Genomic DNA, 6,076 nt, shown 5'->3' on the forward strand with positions numbered 1-6,076 from the left:
ATAGTCAACCTTTAGACTAGTAGTCCAATGGTTAGCTGGGACTCTTACTCTATGAATTGAATGGAATAACATAGACACTATGCTCAGGACTTTATACAGCTTAGGGAATGAATCTGTAATCTTTGCTATTAACATTATTATGTGCTAACTTGTCCAGATTGTAGAATAATTTTAAAGACAATAACAGGAATTTGGGGTTGAAATGAGTGAATATATGTCTTCTGTTCATGACATTTTCTGAAAGGAGAAGTGGTCCATCAAAATGTTTAAAGAATTTTGACAATTGTGTCCGGAACAGTAAGTGGAAGATCCTTACTAAACAATAGTTCAAGAGTAACTAGAAAATTTGTGGAGCCAATAATCCAAATAACAACAAAGTAGAGTTAGTGTCTCCTTTACTTCCAAAACAGAGATTGGCCTAAATAGCTCCATGAAGTAAGAAAAATGTGACTTGGTGACACAGGGTTTAAAGAGTCTAATTAATAATTACCACAACCTAACATTATGGGGCCTTTTATCTAAACTGACTTCCTAAATTCCAAGTGTGGGAAGGACTTTCACACCACTCTGAGTCTCCTCTCAAGTTGAAAGAACTTATTTAACTTCCTTTAAATCTTACAGTATGAGAAGCCGTCTCCCCTTTTATATCTGCTACCCTAGAATGTCAATGCCATTGTGTTATAATAACTGGTTTGATTTTAATATATAAAAGGGAACTTTCGTCACTGAAATATAGTATAAGGATTCCAGTTTTTAAAAAGAAAACCGTAGGATGGTGGGGCTGAGTGGTTCAGCAGGAATAACTTGATGAATGTTTACTCCAAATATAAATTCTAATGAGGAGATAAAAAAAATTACATCCAAACTTTGGGAGACTGCAGTGTGATCTAAGGTATCAAAAATCTACAGTATGCCCATGTCAAGTTGGCTTATCCACCAGCCTGGGAGAGAGCCCTGTGGACTTGAAGCACCATGGCATATCCCAACCTATTCTATTATGATCTGCATTGTACATTTACCTCATCCCATTATTGAATAACAGTCATTTTTGTAAATGGTGATTTTATGCCTGCTGACTAAAACATTTTAAATAATAAATACTATCCAGAATTTGTCTTATTGCTCTAGAGAGGGGTGTTCAAGGTATACAAAGTTCCATATTGTCGATTGCTCACTGCTATCAAGTCAGCACCAACTCATAACTGACTATCCATTCACTGAGTTTTCCAGGCTATAAATCACATGGGAGGTGAGAGCTCATCTATCTCCCGTGGAGCCACAAGTGGGTTAGAACCACTAGAGAGATGCAGCCTTTTGTAAGCAGCACAGTTCCCTGATAGAGTGTTGTTGTTTGTTGTATACGCTGTCAAGTCAGTCATTCATAGCAACCTTGTGAAGAGTGCCTCTGAACCTTGCCCTGTCCAATGCCATTTTGAAAGGAAGGCTTTTAAATTATTACTTTGGAATATGTTTGCTTGGTGGGTAAGTAGAACTGCAAACCCTCAGACAGCTCTAAAGTACTGAAGAACAATGATGTCAGTCTGGAGACTAAAGTGCACCTGATACAGGCTTTGGTCATTGCAATTACTTGCTATGCATCAGAAAGCTGGAAAATAACTAGGGATGATAGAAGAACTGATGCCTTTGAGCTGTGGTGCTGGAGAAGAGTACTGAATATACTATGGACTGCTAAGAGAAAAAAACAAGTTTACCTGAAGAGGATGAAGTCAGGCTGCTCCTTAGAGGCAAGGATTCTGAAGCTTCATCTGACATACTTTGGGCATGCTGCAAGGCGAGATCAGTCCTTGGAGAGAGATGCCATGCTAGAAAGGGTGGAGGGACACTACAGGAGAGGAAAACCCTCGATGAGGTGGATTAATTCAGTGACTGGGGTAATGCAGGTAGATGTGTCAGAGACAATAAGATTGGTACAAGATAGAGTAGGGTTTAGGGCTGTTGTACATAGGGTCACTATGAGTCGCAGATAACTTGACAGCATATAACAACAATGACGACAACACCGTCACCAGAGCTCCCTTTATGTCTCTCTAGATTTGCCTATTCTAGACTTTTAATAGAAATCAATCATATAATATGAGGCCTTCTGTGTCTGTCTTCTTAGCATAATGTTTTCAAGGTCCATCCACGTAGAGCAGATATCTGTTTGATAATGATAAGATGTTAACTATGACTATAGTTTCTTTGGATGACAGACCTCAACACAAAGACACTCTGGTAGATGAAAGACAAAAATCTGGTTTGTCCTTCCAGTTCTAGTTGAGAGGAAGTCACCAGGAGGACCACATGGCAGGGTGCACAGGGCACATGGTAACAGCAAGCTGGAACTGTAGATGATGGCTTATATATGCAAGTTGGGTAAGGTGGCTGGGTTTCCTGGGGGCTGAACACTTTTAATCACTCCATTTACTAAAGAAGAAGACTGCTCTCATGGCCTAAGTGGGTAAAAAGTGGTGGTGTCAACCCAAAAGTGAACAGTTTGACTCCACCAGCTGTTCCAAAGCAGGAAGATGAGCAGTCTCCTCACAAGTGATTTAACAGCCTCTGACAATCTGCTGGAGGAGCTAGTTCTGACTCAAAGACAAGGAGGGTCTTTTAAGGGAGATGAGGCTGTCCATAGATACTAGATCTCTAAGACCCTGTGATATGAGTGATACGGCTCAGGAGTTCTGGAGTGTGATAAAAGGAAGTAGTTGGGGTGCAAGTTCAGTAAACTGTCTTTAAAGGGGAATTAGGAGATCTCCAATATGAGCCACTACTGAAAAAAATAAATCCATTAAAAAATAGGCCAAGAATTTGAATAGATATTGCTCCAAAGATAGATAAATAGGCCAAAAACCAACATGAAAAGATGCTTAATATCATTAGGGCCTTTGCTTTGAATATTTCCTTTTGTGCAAACCTTTCTTCTCCTTATAAGAGAGAATGCCATTTGCCCAGACACCTCATCTAAGTTGGACGCCAGGCCCTCTCCATCCATTGCCTTGGATTGTTCCTTTCATAGCACATATTATGTTTTGTTTTAGCTTTACTGAGTTCTCATTTATAAAATAAATACAGCATTCATTTTAAGCACACAATTCAATGAGTTTTTTTGAAAATGTATATATCCCATCATGAAAAGCTAAGTCAAATTATAGAAGATGTTATCACTACCAAAATTTCTTGATTCTCATCCAAGTTCAATCCTCTTATCGCAACCACAGAGAATCACTGCCATGTTTTCTATCACTATAGATTAACTTGTTTAGGAATTTTCTACTAATCATAATTATTGTTTATACGTTTTTCTTTCTATTAATAGATTTGTCCCCCTTTTCTTTTAAAGCCAGGATTTTCTCAGTGTTTGTCACAGAACCAGACAGTACAAGAATCAATAAATCTTAAAACATTTTATCAATTTTGGTTTAAGAAATTGAAATACATAAATCCTGGAAGGTAGCAGTGAGGATTTCATCACAAGGGTTAGCACACAGGGATCACTCATTAATCTCTTGGTTTCTTTTCTTTCTTAGCCTCACCTTTTCGGTCACAACAATGTCAAAACCAGCCTTTGATGGGGCAAAAACCATGACAAGGGTAATACAGCTTTTTGAAAAAAATGTGTGTGTGTCATCATGTTGAAAAAACAGATAGGAATAAACTTATTCAATTGTAATGTTTTGAAACTTTCAACTTTGTGGCACACGGGAAATTACTTCATGAGACCATGTTGTAAATAAAAGGATTTCAAATGACATCTGGTATATCTATGCCCTTGGTAAAAGGACATGAAATCAAGCTAAACTATATCCTTACTTCTGAAAACACATTCAAGACATCTGTCTTACCAGCAATGTGATACACCTCTGTATCCCTTTGCTATAATAATTGTGGAATTTTGACAATATATTTCTCTTACCCCACAATAGAATCAAACCTTGAATCATATAACTGCATTTCTCCAAATGTATGTAAAGCCCATAAACGTGTCTCTCATTTAAGCACAGGGTAAGAAGTGGCCACATTGGACATCTCTAATTTATGGATGGAGGGTCAGATGTCTTTCTAAGCAGAGCATTTCTTTGCTTCCCTTATATGCATTAATTTCCGGGTTGGCTGCATGTGCAGCCTTCTTCAGCTGAAGTTCTAAATCTCTTTCTCTCTCAACTATCTAGGACACATGAGAATTAACCTACTCATGTAGATTACAGGCCCCAGCCCTCATTAACCTTAATATTGAAAGAAATGCAGCTTTTGTGGCAGGGGAAGTGGAAATACCCTTTCTCTCAAGACTAATGGCAGCATATTTATGAGCTCAAGACATGGACTTTTTAGGGCTGATTCAATGCAAATGTTTGTTTCCAGTTAGTGAAGTAAAAATGTCACGTATATGATACCCTTAGATTTGTGGACCGACCTGTGGAGAATTCCGAGATCCTGCACAGGACAAGCAGTTCAATGTTCTCAACTGCTGCCTGTAAGGTTAGAGCTTTGTGTTTACCCAGTGGTGCCTGGGAAGAAAGGCCTGGTGATCTACTTTTAAAAGATTATCCCTTGAAAACCCTATGGAACACAATTCTTTTGACACATGTGCAGTCGTCATTAAGTCAGAATTGACCCAACAGTACCTGTTTTGTCACTGGTTTTCAGAAAGGATTTAAAAATGCAATTCCATTAGCATAAAACTGTGGAAGGAGGAGCCACAGAGAGGGAGCCGAACAAGAAGAGCGGTTACAATTATAAGTGTTGTGAATGGTGCCGTAAAACTAAACGTCTGTATCGTTGGAAGGAAAACCAATCTCCTTTGTATGTATGTATAATCGATGAGGCTATTCCAGAATTGATCACGGTGCTCTTTTATAGTTCCTTGCTGTCCTCTGAATGAGTGACTCAGTGTTCTCCTCAGCTGCTATTTATTGGAAAAACAAACAGCAAGAGACACTTTGCCCTCACATACTGGAGTCAAACCTACCCCTGACCTCCTCCTTCACAGCCATCAAGCTCTCTGTACCCAGCTCTCCCTGGCTTGACTTTGCTTTAATGGGATTTAAGTCCTGAGCAGATCTCAGCCTTGTGCTTATCCCTCCTCTTTGGTAGATGTTGTTTTTGTCGCTGACATTTAGTTGAGGGAACAGTCACCTTTGAGGGGGGAGGAGAAGGGTGAAGGATGAGTGGAGGATAGGATATAAATTCTCAACCCTGACAGGCACAGGCCCAATGAATCTCAGAAGGGCAAACACGGGAAGAGCAGGTAGGCAAGAAAAGCAGCTTAGAAGCAAGCCAGGCCATGACCTCTGATTGGAACTACAGTTTCTAGAAATAAATAAGCCTGTGAGGGGAGGGGGGATAGGGGAGAGAGGGGAGTAAAAAGAAATAGATGAGTTGGGTGAAGGGAAAGATAATACACATTAAGGAACTGATGAGACATTGTAAGTAATCATACTGGTTGTGGTATTGCCATGAGCTGGGGAGTCGGAACCCACTCATGGCTGACCCTCCAGTGACTTTTCAGAAACTGAAGCACGTGGGAGGAGACTGCCCACCTTTCTCCATTGGAACAGATGGTGGAATGGAACCTCCAGTCTTTGAGTTGGTAGCACAACACCTTTCTAACTAGGCTACCAGAGCCAAGTGCAATTAATGTTTTAACATAAAATGTATACGAATAAACGAAAAACAGTCTGACTGGTAAGCTTTCACTGACAAAAAAAGGGAAGAAAAAGCTTTAGTTGGAGGGTGCGGAAAGAAAGGTTGGAAGTCCTTTGGTGGAAAAAACTGTTTACGTGTGCTGCTACTAATGGAAAGGTTGGGTATTTGAGGCCCACCCAGAGGTGCAGTGGAGGAAAAGATCTGGTGATCTGCTTCAGGAACGCCAGCTACTGAATACCCTATGCAGCAAGTTTATTATTTTATTATTAGTTTATTTACAAAATTGGAATACATTGTTTTTCAGATCAGATTCTTCCACTTTCCATTACCCCCCCCCATCAAATTGTACAATCCCATGATTAATCCACTTTCACCTCTGACACCCCCTCCACATCCGTATCCCTTCACACACCCCCCTTGATCCTCA

The sequence above is a fragment of the Elephantulus edwardii genome, unplaced genomic scaffold (genome assembly GCF_000299155.1).
Source record: "Elephantulus edwardii isolate Elephantulus edwardi_28Jun2011 unplaced genomic scaffold, EleEdw1.0 scaffold00026, whole genome shotgun sequence".
Taxonomy (NCBI): domain Eukaryota; kingdom Metazoa; phylum Chordata; class Mammalia; order Macroscelidea; family Macroscelididae; genus Elephantulus; species Elephantulus edwardii.